At 39.0% G+C, this 16689-nt stretch overlaps 2 pseudogenes; both read right to left on the bottom strand.

The window, feature by feature from the left end:
- Window positions 1-2038: 2038 nt before the first annotated feature.
- LOC149157614 (putative CoA ligase CCL8 pseudogene) lies at window positions 2039-3040 on the bottom strand (annotated as a pseudogene).
- Window positions 3041-3072: 32 nt separating this feature from the next.
- Window positions 3073-4684, bottom strand: LOC149157613 (endoglucanase 10 pseudogene; annotated as a pseudogene).
- Window positions 4685-16689: the final 12005 nt, after the last annotated feature.

Genomic DNA, 16689 nt, shown 5'->3' with positions numbered 1-16689 from the left:
CTCCACTAGGGATGGCAGCTGCCACTTCTTGGAGGTGCTAAGAACCGCAGAACTTTGGGAGAGCAGACAGTGCCTCCATCCATTGGGAAATGGAGTCCATTATTCCAACAAATCGACACAACTCTTGACTCAATTTTCAAACTAAAACTAAACTCAAATTGATTTGATCTCAAGACTAAAATGACTGAAAAACTAGCTTAACTATCTTCAAACTAAAGCTGCAATGAAACTAGAATAAGATGTTGCCCTTTGGCTGCTTATTTATTTACAAAATCTACCCTACTATGCTGCAAAAACACTAGATCAGGTAATACTGAAGTCCCAGATCAACCATTCAAGTAAACCTGAGAATGATGCCGCTCGAGAATGCTTCGACGAGGACACAGATGTAATTACTGGCAGCCCTTCATGCACGTAATGAATCTGGCTATGTATAAGACAGCTTGATCTATCATTCAAACTGAAAAACATTTCCATGTATGCTGCAATAGGATCGCAATAGCCAAACTCTGTTTGCTGCCCCAACCCTGCAATACATACCGCCAGCTGCACACTGTCAATGTAAACATCTGTAGGCAATTCTATGATTTCTTGTTTCAATGGAGGAAGGATTTCCAAGAAATTTTTAGGGTCTTGGAAATCATATGACTGGATCTGCTCATCCAAACATTGAATCTCCTTTTCGATTCTTTCAACAACTAACTCACAAAATCTAGTTTTAGTTTCAAAAGGGAACTTTGGAGATTTCAACCAATGAAGCAAGGCACTGAAAAAATCTTCATCAATTTCAGAATCTGCTAACTCATTTCTTATTTCTTCTACAGCTTCACACAGGGCAGGGTTTTCCACATACCCTACCATTGCATGAATGGATCAACAAGCGCTGGAATGTCTGGATCAACAAGCGCTGGAATGTCTGGATCAAATTGGAGTCGCCAGGTGAATAGTTCAGCCTGCATATGTGTCTGACTGTTGTCCACCATCAGCATCAGATTTGCAACTTGATTTCATGTACTGGGACAAGACAATCAACAAGTCGAATGTTCTCCCCAGTATGGTCGCCACTATGTTAGCGCTCGAATTTGCCTCAGGCTGAGGAAGGAAAAATCCAAGGCAACATCAAACCACTTAGCCTCGTAGCTAGCCCTACGAGGACAGGAGAGGTCTCTCTCTAGTCTATCTCAGCAAAAAGTTTTCTAAAAGGGGCTGAGATGACTTTAAAAGAAACTGATTTTAGGCTAGTAAATTGATTAAAAAAGGGGTTTTTAATAAAAGGGTGGGGTTTTTCTGGGCTGCATGGGGCAAAGAAACAGCTTGAACAGAAAAATGTAATCAAAAACACAGATTGTCTCCTGAGGCAAGGTAGGCAAGAAAGTTTAACATCAAATTGAGATTAAATGGAATGGCAAGACTGCTGAGGAGCTGACAAGGGCATAGAGGATGAATCCTTGTCAAACAGAAGAAAACATTAAATATGAACAAACTTAAAGGCAGAGCATACAAAATATGAATTTTACCTTAACACTTCATTTGTTCAATTGGAAACGATCATGAAATGACATGAACACATAACAAGCTACATATGAAACAAAAGAGGACACAAATGTTAAATCTCATACCACAGGAATCTCAGAAGCCAGAGCTGGGTATTTTCATTAAAATGCTTGTCAAAGACTGTACAATGAAAGCTCTATTCTCTCTCCTCTACCAGTGCTCAGAACTCTCTCTCCCACTCAAAATGATTTTTCAATACATTAAATAAAACTCTGCTAGGGGAAAAACAAATCGACCCCAAAACAGGGGCGTTGTTTCACCTGAAGCTACAAAAATAGAAAAGAAACTCTAAAGATAGAAAAGCCTTCCATTATTCCAGCTTCAATGACCCATGAAAACTAATCCTAGAGCGTAGACTAACTAAAGACAGAAATAGGCAATCGAACCTTTGAATGCCACTTTGCAACTGCAGTCAAAAAATAGATCATTGCTTCCTGTTTCTCTGCTACGACAGGTGTCTTTGTTTAAATATAAAACTAATCCTTTAAATAAGTTTCCGCCTGAACAATCGCAGCTGCAGTTTACCAACCTCACCACATGTTTTCCGTTTGAAGAGATTTACCTGTGTCACCACCGTTTGATTACCATGGAGAGGATTTGAAAGTGCCATTGCAAACTCAGTCATGCCATAACACTCAAGAAGTCGGTGCCCTGTGATCTTTTCCCATTGTTCCATGACAGGAGAAGGAAGTGCTGATGAGCCACACATCATAAGACGCAATTGACAGGCAGCTAATGCAGCAGCCTTCTGAGATTCTGTTCCCATCAACTCATAACCTTGAAGCAATCGGGCATAAATTGTTGGTACCCCGGTGAAAACAGTTATTGCATCTTCAGCCTTGCTTCCATCACTATCATATGATCCAATCCATCTCTGCCATACTTCTCTTACACTAAATTTCGGGATGAAATCCACCACTGCACCAGTATAGAGAGGCGCAAGCAAGGCATTGTAAAGGTCATGCACATGATGTAATGGCAGGCAATGCAAAAACCTATCAGCGGGTGTATACTCCCATGCTTCCGTTAAGATTTGGACCTGTGCAACTATGCTACGATGTGTGTGCACAACACCTTTTGGTTTACCTGTCGTACCACTTGTGTACACAATCAATGCTGGTTTATCACCTCTTCAGACAGAATGCCTGAAGAATCGTGCTTGACATCCCTTGAATGAAACACCTCAGATGCTCTAAAATCCATCGGAAGCTTTGGAACAAAAGGAATGAGACAAAAGCGTGCAGAACATCTTTTTGCAATGCCCTTCAAAATTCCTTGATAATCCTCAGTACCCATTACAAAAGAAACATCCTTCAACAGACTCGTCAACACTAGACTTAAGCAAATTGTCTTCTAGTAATGTGTTTGAAAGTTTCCAAGCCGAAGCAAGCAATTGTCCATAACTGTGATTCCCCTCATCAGTTGCCACCACCACTCTTCTTTGTGCTTCAATACCCATCTTCATTGCTGCTCTAAGCACCTCCATGATATTTTAAAGTAGCTTGTATTTTTCTTGAGTTAAGAGAGAATTTGAGAGCTTTCTGGCAAGTCACTGGGCAAAATTCCCAACGTGTAGCGCGCCCCACCCAACGCGTAGTGCGCCCCTGGTGCGTAGTGCACCAGCAATTTTGTTCTGAGAAAGACAGCCTGATGCGTAGCGCGCCCTGGATGCGTAGCGCGCCCAAGCTGATGCGTAGCGCACCCAAAACTCCAATTCAAAGCAACACTATTGTAAGTGCTTGGTTCATTTTGCATGGGATTGGATCTAATATCAATGAAACTATCATTCTGAAAAGATCCTCCAACTAACGCCCCTGTTGCCACATTCAGATTCGGAGATTTAGAATTGAACCATACATATCCACTATTACAATCATACACCTTGGACGTATCAACACCTCTATGGTGGACCTGTTTTAGGTAATTATCCCCAAAGCCTACCAAATAACTCATCCTCATTGGATTCTCACCCAAAATATAATCCACCTGAGAAAATGCAAACTTGTTCAAATCCTGTGGAGTGAAGTCTTTTTTGTCTCCACATTTCATGTTTTCAACTCTTGACATTAACAAGTAGTTAGTGCAAGTAAGGCAGAATTTACAGAATGTTGGATGGCATTCCCTTGTGTTATCCATATGACTCCACCCTTTGTTCTATTGGGAGCCGAAGTTGGTGAATGAGGAAGAAGAACACAGATGATTTCTTCTGCTGTCATTTTGTATTGTTCAAGATCTGAACGAACTGCAGAAGTCATAGTCTTTGTCCCGAAATTGAACTCTCGAAAGAAGAACCTGCACGCCAACATGTTTGTTGTCCCGGCTAAACCAAGTCGGAGCATTGGGCAAAATCTTCGCCATTCCCTACTGAAACGTAGTTCAAGTATGATTCATTGTGGGTTGCAAGATAAAGCCAGGTTGTTGCCTACAGAAGCTCATCTTTATATCCAGTTGAATTGTAGAAGGCTTGAACTGAAGGTATGCTATTGCTATAGGAGCCTCGGTAAGAGTCAGCAAACTGAAACAATTCTTGTGCATGACGAATCAATATATCTGAGTATGCAGAATCTGTATTGCGGAACACTAATGAAGCAGATGCCATTGCTGCAGTTGTCTCTGCTGCTACATCCGATCCAGGACTTGAAGCGTCTACCCTGAGAGTTGGCCTTTTCTCATTCATATTTTCAGGCCTTTCCCAACACTTATGATCAATGCTTGCATTTCCCACCTGAACATACAATACATTGCTTGAAGGATGTGCGTTGATCAAATAATCTGTGATCCATCTGATGAAAGACTGGGCTGCCCCTAGTTGATGAGCAGCATCCATCTAAGACAAAAGAGTTTCAGTAAAATCCATGGGTAACCCAAATTTGATGTGATCCCCTGCATCATACATTCCTTAAGAAAGGTCTGCACCCACATCATTACCATCTGACAGAGCAGAGTTCCCTCTCCATGGTATGGGATTATCATTAGGAAGCTTCCCAGCCTTCTGAATAGGAAAGAAGGTCAATGCGACCTTCAAGGCTTGGGCATATTTCTGAGAAATGGCTCCGGGAGGACCTGGAACTGGCGAGCCCTGAGGGTGAGAATGCTTTCTGGAATGTAGTATTGTTAACACTGCTTCCATTGAAGAACTGTAGAGCTTTGGAACATTTTGACAAATTACATATTCTAAAAAACACATTTAATGATTTCTTCTTCAAAACAAGGTTTTAAAGAAAAATCAATCTCACACTGACATACAAGACGGAGTCTAACACCTCCTACATTCACGCCAATCATTAAAGCTTCCCTTATGCATACTCCACCACCTTGCGGGCGTAGCGCGCAGTGCCTAGTCCAATTCCTTGAAGCTCTGCTTTTCTAGTACCTCGATTTCAAATGCATCCAAAAATATATCTACCTCATTCAGGCCATCATAAGTAGGCACATTTCTTACCTCTGAGGACACACAACGCAGTGATCGGGTCATCATGTTGCAATTCAGGGTAGTTACTTCATGTCATCGATTCTGCCAACGTTCTAACTCTTCATTGGAGTCTGAAGTGCAGGAACTCTCAAGATCCCATATGATCCACCCATCCATGGTGAGATGCACCCAATATTGATCTTACGCTCTTATCTTATAGATACAGTCCAAATCGTCATCACTCTCGTAATCGTGGACTGGTTCACTATAGCGCGATCTCTCAACAGGATCTAGGGGTACTATTACGTGTAGCGATTTCTTCTCAAAGATGATCTTCCACTTTGTTATATTGATTAACCCATTCATATCAGTAGCCCAGTCAATTCCCAGGAGCATGGGATAGGGATTGCTGTCATCCACTGTCTCTATTACTTCAGAGTCAGCCAGCGCACTCTCACCTTCAATATACACTGTCACCCCCTGCGGTCACCCCACGGGGATGACTTTCTACTGATTGGCCATATTTAGCTTAACTGGAGACCACTGTAGTGCGGTTCTCCCCATTCATTCCCAAGTCTGCTTTGGTAGGATGTTCGCATCTGACCCCAGGTCCAAAATAACCTGGTCCATTTCATAATCTCCTATCTGCGCGGTTAGTCTCATCTCTCGTCCTGTTCTTGTTTTATGCTTTTCAATCTTTCGTACTACACATGGCTCACCTAGTGCGGTTCCAAAACATCTATTGATGAGCTCTTGTAACCCTTTCATAGCCTTACTATCACACAGTAACTTCATACAGGTCTCCAAGAAAGTTGTGAGCATAGAGGGGTCCATCGCCTGCTTAGGCTTATACTTTCTTCCTGAGGTGGAGGCCTCAGTGAATCTCTTCTTAGCTTACATGAAGGTTTCATGCACACACTCCAAATCGAACTCATCTTCCTTCACCAGAGCTTTGCAAACACATGTACTATCTTCTGGTTGTTTCCCCTTGTCATCTCCTGTCGCAATCCCACTCCTACGCACTATATTTATGTTTAGATCTTCTTCATGCGGCTCAAACCTCATCATTTGCAGGTTCTGAGTCAGCGGAGGTGGTAGCATCCCTTTGTCACATACATATCTATCAACGTAGGACATTCTTCTGTTTCATGATCAAACAGTGTGCAATACTTGCACGAAGGACGTGTTGGGTTAGTGCAGTCTGGGCATAGTGTCCTGGACCTCTGCAATTGTAGCAAATCAACTGTTCTTAACCTCTTCCAGGTCCTCCTCTGGCCTGGCCTCATCCACGCCCCTAAAATCCTGTCTGCACCATCCCTGTGCTCTAGTCAGGGGGGCGCGTTTCTTCTTGAACCCTATAGGGGGGAGTTCTATCCATCATCAACTCATAACTCTTGCAATTACACTCATCATGCCCTACTGACCTACAAAAGTTGCAAAACAGTTGTTGTGGTGCCTGTACAGACTTCTGTAACAAGTGACAGTTATCTGTGGCATGTTTTCCTGCTACCTAACAGATAGTGCACCATAATGCAAGCCCCGCCGCTAGGTCCTGCTTGAGCTTCTAGCCTTAAAGGCATCAGTCCCCCTCTTGTAATATGGCTCGCAAAGACCGGGCAATCATCCTTGTCATGCCCCTAACTCTTGCATTTCAAGCACCATACCTCCTCACGCACCTCTGGTCAGACCGTCCTGTCGTATTTCAGACTTTGCATCTCAAGGCATAGGTTCTTCAACTACGCATGGATCTTTTGAACCCCCAGGTTTGGATCTTGCATCGGAGTTTCATGTAGTCTCATGGAAATATCCAAGGCCTCTGCCTGAGTTGTTATCTTCTGTTACGACAGCACAGCCCTTAAGTATGGTAGGAGTGAAGCAACAAACCACTCGCGATGTTGTCCATCCATTAGGTTCATGTTAGCTTCGCGGATTGTACACATCAACCTCTGATCGAGTTCCCAAGGTGTCTCACCTAGTTGCATCATGATTTCTTTGAACCCCATAATAGACTATGCTTTAGACTTAGGCCTACGAATTTTATATTAAGTATTGTTTGGATGTTGGCCACTCCAGCATTTAGGTTATCATTAGCGCACTTGATATACTAGGTTAGCACGTGATCCTGCAGAGCACTAACCAATGTCACCTTCTTCATGTTATCATCTGTAACATCCTGAGCTTCCCATACAGCTTTCACAATAATTGGTCCAGGTCCTCATTCCCCAGTCCTTTGAACAAAGGCATCTTCACTTAATTCGCCATCCTGAACTGCAATGGAGGTGGTATAGGTGAAGTCATTGATGATGATGGTGAAGTTGGAGGTGGTGTGGGCAGAGGTGGTATTCACAGGAATCCTTGTCTTATTAACTAAATATCACTTCACGAAGAAACCCTCGCTATTCCCTCTTCATCACCTCACGGAGGTGAAATCAACGGAATATACTCAGGCCCTTTTTTTACTTCGTTCCTGTAATTTTTTCCTCTTCACATAGCCCCAAACGTTAAGGTATCTAGATAACCCATTTTTCTCACAATAACATTTTAATATAGGTATTCAAAGATTTTACATAATTACCTCGTGGTCCTTTGAAAAATCACCATTCTGCCTTGTCGTAGCTGACTAAGGTGTCGACCACGAATTCAGTCACAAATCCTCCTATGATTCGATTGAGCCAATGAGCAATAGTGCGGGTGATCTTATCCTCAAATGCTTTCAATTTTTGTACTAGCTCCAAGATCCAAACAATAGGACCATCAAGTTTCCACCTTCCTTGGTTGTCTACTAGCTTCGTGATCCACTCGTATAGCTCAATTGGGAAGGAGCAGAAAAAGATCTCGTGGATCTCTGTATACAGGTATTTGTCCAACCACTATTCCTTTGTCAGTCACGGGTTTCTGTTCTCCTGTGCGACAAATTTGTGTATCTTCCTATCCAACCGGTCTCCGATCTCCTTCTTAGTCGGATTCCAGTGATATGACATCACACATCTCTTATGCATATTCCGGTCCTAGAAATGTAACCATTTTTTGGCTTGATGGGTCCTGACCCAGGTTCAGCGTTAATTAGCCAAAAAAATCCCTACATTACTAGCCCTTTTGGCATCAGCCCGCGGAGCGCGAACTGAAGTCTCACCAGAAGTAGTATGGGGGGATGCTCGAACCATGTTTTCGCACCATGAGATGATTGTGATGTCGTTTGATTCCTTCTATCCTTGCCTTCATGCAGGTTTCTTCACTCTAGGGTTTGCAAGTTGAGCCCTTTATTATGTCCTTCAATACCTCCGTGAAAGGGTATGATCGACCTTCGCACAACCCTAGTCTATTGCTTAGGTACTTTTGCGTTGCTATGGTAGCATTCCATGCAGGTTCCCCAATTAATCCAAGTGACTTGCTTATCTTATCAAATAATTATAGTTAACATAGCGTAAACAAATATTCGTAAATGCATTCAATTATTCAATGTAATTGCATTCATCCGTGCACCACATAAGAATAATAAAGGAAATTCATACATAACATATCAGGATGCATCAATAGAACAAAGACACAAGAATTGCCAAATATTTCTCTGTATTGATATCTTCAAAGTGATAAATGACTCTATCCACCCTGCGCACACAGCTGTAGGGGTCCGCGCACTCAGCTGCAGACTTCTACCCTAGGCCTCTACGCACTCAGTTGTAGAGCCTCTACCTACACTATAACCCATGACTTAGACTTCTTACTTCAGAGCTACGACTCTCTTACTTTGTCTCTCTCTAACTACTTAGATCTTAGCTCTTTTTCTACAATCCCATGGTCCACGGACCATGGGTAGATCTCTTACAGCCACTTGACTTTACAAACCTAAGGGCGGACTACCCTTTATGAAACATGACACCTTCGCGCTCCACGACCACAAAATGTAGAGTTTTTACAATTTTATTACAAAATTTGACTCAAACATGGGCTTTTAGCCCCAAAACTCTCCTTGGGGGATCCCGCTCCCAACAGCCACACATACCAGACGCTCTTGGAGGGTCAGCATGTTCCAAATTTTCACCTCCAGGATGCCTTGTTATGCCACCTAGGTCACCTTTGTGTTCCTTCAAGCAAGCTTGCCAAGATGATTTGGGAAGAACACTATAGTTGGGCTTCTGGGCATTTCGGGGTCAAGAAAATGGTGGCAGTACTGCAGAAGTACTTCTATTGTCCGAATCTTCGACAAGATGTCGGGAAGTACATCAAATCATGCACTGCCTGTGCCATTTCCAAACCAACCATCAAGAAGCAAGGCCTCTATACTCCGTTGCCTACCCCTAGTCATCCTTGGGAATCCATCTCCATGGATTACATGTCAAGTCTTCCTTCTACTAAGCATGGCAGCGACTGTGTTTTTGTGGTCATTGACAGATTCTCGAAGATGGCCATTATGGTGGCCTGCAAGAAGAATATCACAGTAGAAGCCACTTCTAAACTCTTCTTTGAATGAGTGTGGGTACACTTTGGGATCCCACAATATATCATCTTAGATCAGGACAGAAGGTCCCTCAGTGAATTTTGGTCCAGCCTCTAGTCGATGTTGGACACCAAGCTCACTAAATCCACAACTTTCCATCCCCAAACTGTTGGACAGACAGAGGTTGTCAATAGGATGGTCATACACATTCTGCGCATGTACAACTCAAAGCATCCACGCACATGGGATGAGAACCTCCCATATGTCCAGCACAGCTATAACTGGGCTCTCCACAGCTCGATTGGCCACAGCCCCTTTCAGGTGGGCTTGGGATTCTAGCCACTATGTCCCATTGATGTGGCCATGCCATTTGCAGCTACTCAAGAGATTCGACTCATGTCCAGTCTGAAACTGATAAGGCAAACAACTTGATTGACCACATCCAACATATCCGCCAATAGGTACATGACATTCTAGAGAAATCAAATGCCAAGTATAAGTAGCGACATGATCAACATCGGGTGCCACACAAGTTTCAGGTGGGCAACAAAGTGTGGTTGCATTTGCAAAAGGAACGCCTTACCGGAGCCTATCGGAAACTCAGACCACTCTGATATGGTCCTTACACCATTACCAAGGTTGTGGGAGACAATGCATTTGATCTCAGCATTCCCCCATTCCTTGGCCTGCACCCAGTGTTCAATGTGGACCACCTTCGACCATACTTCCCACCATTGCTAATCACATCAGACATTGTATAACAACTTACACCTACAGAGTTAAATCTAGATTGCATGGAACATGCCACAAGTGATCGAATCATGGACATGCAGAACAAGAACACTCGACAACAAAGGATCCAACTATATCGAGTTGTCAAAGCAGACCAACTCCTTCACCAGGACAAGTGGCTCACCAGGGACCAAGTTCAGCAAAAGTTTCCTCATCTCATGGAGGAACTCAATGCAATGGGGACCATTGCTTCCTAACATGGGAGGAATGATCTAGGTGGATATTGGTGGCCACCCACCTATTCCACTTGGACCTCCACCATTGTTTCTTTCAGTTTTTCAATTTCCTTATTTGTAGCACAATTTACTATTTTTGGCATTTTTTCGAGTTCTCAACTTCCGAAGCCATTTTGAGGCCCTAAACGATGATTTTTGGGGAAACTAGGAGCAACATGAGTCCATGGACTGATGTTGCTCACTTAAAAGTTGTAGTCCTCAGATAGATATTTCTAACGAGGTATTGTGTGTGTCAAACAGAGATCGTATGCCAAAGTTACGACCCCAAGAAGTTGATGTACCAATTTACCCAAACGGGGCCCATAGTTTGGTGCTTCATCTCCTAGGGTTAGTTTTTGGACGTTTAGGGTTTTCCATTGTTTCTCAACAATAAATAGGCCTTCAAGCCTCATTGTAAGACAGTTCAGAGGCATGTAGCCACCACATCTCTTCTTAAAGATAAGCTACCATCGCCTGAGCTAGTTTATTTCCATTTCTATTTGTAAGCATATTTCAGTATTTTACATCAATGAAATGAAGTATTATTTATGTTGCATCTCTGTATTTATGGTTATATCTGTAATTTGTTGCGTTCCTATTTAAATCCGGATCAACAACATTTTGCTCAATCTAAATAAAAGGATACCAAAACCTTTCTACAATGAATCTCTTATCAATAAAAAAATATCTACTCAATAGAACATCAAACCCTAGCTCATTAATATTTTCAAATGCCAAGCCATACTCTCTACTCAACAACCAATATCATCTATCATCAACATACTCATCAAGACATACCTTGACAATCAATAGAAAGACAACTCACAACAATACAAAACCCTTTTTGCTTCAAATTAACTCAATGCATTGATCTCAATCTCAAACAAAACAAATCAATCATAATAACTCAATACATCTCAACAAGACATGTAACCATACAAATGTTCCCCTGCAATCAACACATTATTTTGAAATCATATCATCAAATTATCATTGCAGTAAATCCATCAATAGAATCTCTCTAAGAACTCATAAAAAACAAACAGTAGCATTACATCCAATTCACTAGACTTTGACATAGGAGAACCTTTGAATTATGCCATACCTGTGTAAGTAATGTTAACATACTTTTACATTCACTTAACCCCTGCATACAATTTGAGCCATACCTCTATCATTAATGTGAACAAGATGTTGAAGTGAATACTCTGTCAACATAATGATCACTCTACTCATAGCGCTGATCTTTGCACATTTTAATCTCAAAAAGGAATACTTTTTCATATAAACCTTTGCCCTAGCAAGACACTGATTTATTCCCTTTTCATTCACCAATACCTCTCAACCCCTACAACAAGTCAGTCTAAGAACTTTTTCAATACAACATCAGTGGATCAAAACATGCAAGGTCAAGAATATATGAATATTTATGGAAACCCTCATGACAATCAAAATACAAGCCACAAACTTATGTCACTAGAGGCCCTTCTTTAATACAACAAAGGCAAATCAAACATGAATGTAAATCAACTCCTGCACCAAAAATTTATGACAATATTTGTAGAACATGATAAAACTCTACTATAAACCTTTTTCAGTTACATGTATAACGAGAGTTCAATATTCAGCAACACATATCAAATAAATATCCAACAATCATTCTAGGATGTGTGTATACTAAAAGGACCTTTATTAGTTTCTATATGGTGCATATAATAATAAATGAGTCTTCAAAGATTAAAGTATAATGCAAATAAAATAAATCGTTATTTACTAAAATAGGGTGCATATGATTCATGAACCTCTTTCAGCGAACACACTTGATCCAACCTATAAGATAAACAAAACTGGACTTAAGACTTCGATCTCTACAATGGAAACTACCAATCTACTAAAACCCACCAGATACATCTATCTATTCAATGCAATCTTGTTCATAACCTAATATATCAACAATCACTCTAGAGATTAATTGGTTCACTACACACTTAGACATTGGTGAAATAGGGGTTGATTACCTTCACTAATTTGTGGTGTGCATAAGCTAAGATTAATAGATCCAATTCTATATAAAGATATACAATAAGTTCTTACCAAAACATGCCCATCAAACCTCTACATATTTAGATCGTTCAATGTTTGACTATATATGACCCTTACAAGTTGGTGCAATCGCCTGTTTAGAAAATAACTCATGAAGGATGCACACACTAGCTAATCGAACTCCTTGCCATTTAATAGCTCCTTCTCCTTATAATTACCATGGGAAAATCCAAGGATTTGTTGATGCTAATGTTGATTGTATCAAATCAATTTTAGTCATCCTTGCGCACATGAATACCTTGGGAAATTTAATGGTTCTTCTGGTGCTTTTTTTTGTTTTCGTCCCTTAGGCATTAATGCGCCCTTTATTCTCGGGAACTACATTATAACATGGGTCTCATATGTTGTAGAGCACATTATAACACACCTTATTTACTTAGACAAATGCATTATCAGGATCATATGTCCATAATTTGTCCTACAAACATCATCATGAGGACAACATAACCTCCCAGAGAAGATCATCACATTGATAACACAACATCCCAACAAAATTGAAACATATTTATTTTTGTGCATAGTTGTCTCCCAACAAAGATAGGTTAATATGAAGAAAAAATTATATCCTCTACCCAAAACTTTGTCAAACCACTTCCTCACTTCACAAGGCATCTCCAAATCCTTCCAAACCTCCTGCAACTCCTCTACAAGCATAATAAGGCACTACCTAGTTAGGAACCTTTGCTTCCTCCTGCAAATCTACTTCCAATCACCATGAGTGCGATATCATCTAGGTTGACATGATAAGATCACAATCCAGGTTCACATCAAGGCCTACACACTAGAGATAATGCCAAAAATATTGCCATGGTCAAATTCTTTTAGATTCACTTATTTGATTTTATCTTACCAACTTGAATAAGGATTATGAAACATGCCTTATTCCTCTTCTTGTGCCTTCGAACATTGTTCTACAAATAGCTTTACACTTGCATGAATAGGAACCTTGAACAACTTATATTCTTGCATCTTAAACATCTCAACATGTTTCCATTTATTCAATTAGAGTCTCCTATTTGAATTATCCCTCTTAATTTCCATGCCCAATATAAAATTTGCAACACTAAGATCCTTCATAGAAAAATAAATAGATAATTCATGCTTAACATTCTTGATGATTTCCTTGTAACTATTTCCAATAAAAAAATATCTTCAATAAACAATAACATAATAAAAAAGTTATCACCAATCTATTTGGTTTACACACACTAATTAGTGTGCTTCATGAAAAGCTAAGTCTCGAATCATAAGTATTAAACTTTTGGTAATGCATCCTTGCTAATTTCGTTAGGCGATAAATGGATTTCTTCCCTACACACCAAGTCCTTCTTTTCTTTCACTATAAAACCTTCTAGCTACAACACAATGATTTCTTCTTCTATGTCCCCAAGTAGGATTTTGATGTTCACACCTATCTAATATAAGTAAAAGGATAAATAAATCTAATAGATGTTAAGTTTGCAATAGGGGAGAAAACCTCACCAAAATGAATTCCATCCACCAAGGAACATTGTCTTTCCACCAAACAAGATTTGTGTTTCTCAATTTTACCTTATGCATTGAACTTCTTCTTAAATATGCATTTTCTATCAACTAGGTTTCTTCCAATGGGAAAATTGACCAATTCTAAATTTTATTTTTGTCCCAATCCCCCCTTTCTTCAACCATGTACTTTCTATAATAAAATTTCTTTTTCATTAACTACCTCCTTAAAGTTTTAGGACCATCATTATTAGTAGATAAAACAAAGTAATAAAAATGTTAACTATACATTTCCATTTTTCTTATTTCTTGATTTAATCTCCTCAAGATTAATTTCTAAGGGTCCTACTCATGACTAGTTTATAATCTTTTGTTGAGTTATTTTGTCATATTTCAACTTATACTATGTCCTTTCTGGTTCTTCCTTCTTGAGAGAGTTTTTAATCTCTCTTATAATTACATATTGACTTAAACAATATTGCTTGATTTTTGGTTTGAACGCCTATATCCTTTTACACCATATTTATAACCGAATAAACATTTTTTATTCTTTATTAACAATCTTACTCACTTTGTCCTTTGTAAAATCCACACAACCATCACAATAAAAATATATGTTCAAGAGAAGATTTCTTACTAGCTTATGTCCCATGCAAAGTTTTATAAACCAACATTGGTGTGGGTGATTGGTTTACTAAATAACATGGTGTATCCATTCCCTCCACCTAAAATTCTTGTGTTGACCATAAACCATTGTGTATACGCCTTTTCTTTCCATAGAAAACCTATTTGTTCAATCTATAACTCTGTCATGTTGAGGGGTGTGTGGAGTCATCTTTTTCCTTGCTATTTCACACTACATTTTCTACAAGGATCCTCCAATTAATTTCTAAAGAACTCTCCACCATTATCTATCCTTAACACCTTTATCTTCTATATGACCTTTTTTTCACAAGTGCCTTAAACATCTCTGAATTTCCAAAAACCTTAGATTTCTATTAAAGGAGATATATAAATTTACTATAAGCTTAGTTTGATAAACTTATTCAAGAAATACAATTTTCATACTTCATATAAGCTTGAGAAATAAAGAAATAATGACAAATATGCATATTTTACACCATGATTTACCCTAGAAACTCTTAACTAAGAAAACCAACAAACACAGAGCTACGCCTCTTTCTCATGTATCAACCAATGAAATTTACAACAAAAACATATTTGTATTGTGTAGCTTCATTTAGGCCTAATCTACCAAGAAATATTAGTAGGTGTAAAGCCATGTTATGAAACCACCCAAATCCATTAAGTACATCTATGAACTATAAAGAATACAACGCATCTAAGAAAAGATGCCTTTAACCACTATTTGTTATGATAGTCATCATGCCATACCATGTACCCAACATCCAATTTAACATCGACACACTAAGCACATTTAGATACATGTACTTCATTCGGAAACTTATTCATGATTAAATTGTTGACTTGAAATATTTCTACACAATTCAAGTTGCTAAAATCTTGATGACGTCCCTAATAGAAGCCAAGTTTCTTTATAATCAAGATATGTTAGGAGCGATTGAGTTTGGTATTTAGTGGATATTGGAATAATGCTTTCATCCTTATCCTATGCCATTTTGTAAAGCCTTTTTCCTAGCCCAAGTTGTTCTCAAGGGGGCATTCTTTGATATTAGAAAAAAATTTGGTTCATATTAACTTGGTATAATGTACTACATTGAGGTGTGCTTTTAGTATCTTTCTTTAGTGTGATTTTGCACTTGAATATTCAATAATTCCCATCTATTTTTTGCATAGGTGAGTAATTATCATATTCTAAATATTCACAATACTTGATTTGTGTCTTGTCAACTTATTGGTCCATTATCTCTTTTTAAAGATCATTGTGAATCATTTCTCTTACATGACATAGAGTAGAGTCATGTATTGGTTGTAACCTTAAAGTTTCTTGAGTAGTAATATACCTTTTATGTTGCTTCATGGATGTTTTATTTTTTCACCATTTTACCACATAAATCCTTGTGTTATGGTCATCAATCCATGTGAGTAATTTCTCTGTAGTGTTCATTCTTGCGGTTTCCCACCTATGAATTCCCTATGAAAATTACATTTTCACTTATATTCCATCAATATTATTGTTTTATATATTTTTCTTCTTATATTTTTTTGACATAACATCACTTTAATGGTAAATTTTTTTTAGGTTTGTTTTTCATATAAAAGGTAAATGACAAAAAAAAAATATAAAAATGAAGTCAAAAATTAAATTACAAAAGCAAACAAAGAAAAAAACTAAAATTATGTATGTATTTGGGAATCAAGGAACTACATATGAACATAAGATTGAAAATATTACCTAATGTTGTAGTGATCGTCCTTAATGCTCTAAATCATATTGTTGATGCCTTAAAATTTTGTAGGTAATCGAAAATCAAAGAACTTCATATAAAACTGAGGTTGAAAATATAACCTTATGTTGTAATTGTCATATATAGGGCTCTAAATCACATCATTGATGACCGTATATTGTTTGATTCCACCTTAATAACTAAGTTTGTGAATTTTTTTAACAAGATACAAATGCACACTTTGCACCATCATGCTAACCTAGATGTTATAAATTGTTGGTGGGTTTTTAAGGATAACGAAACAATGCATAAATTCCTTCATAG

Source organism: Pinus tabuliformis, chromosome 5_2 (assembly GCF_031772625.1).
Source record: "Pinus tabuliformis cultivar Carrire ecotype Pingquan chromosome 5_2, CPIR1, whole genome shotgun sequence".
NCBI classification, from domain to species: domain Eukaryota; kingdom Viridiplantae; phylum Streptophyta; class Pinopsida; order Pinales; family Pinaceae; genus Pinus; species Pinus tabuliformis.
This window is presented reverse-complemented; position numbering and strand designations above follow the sequence as displayed.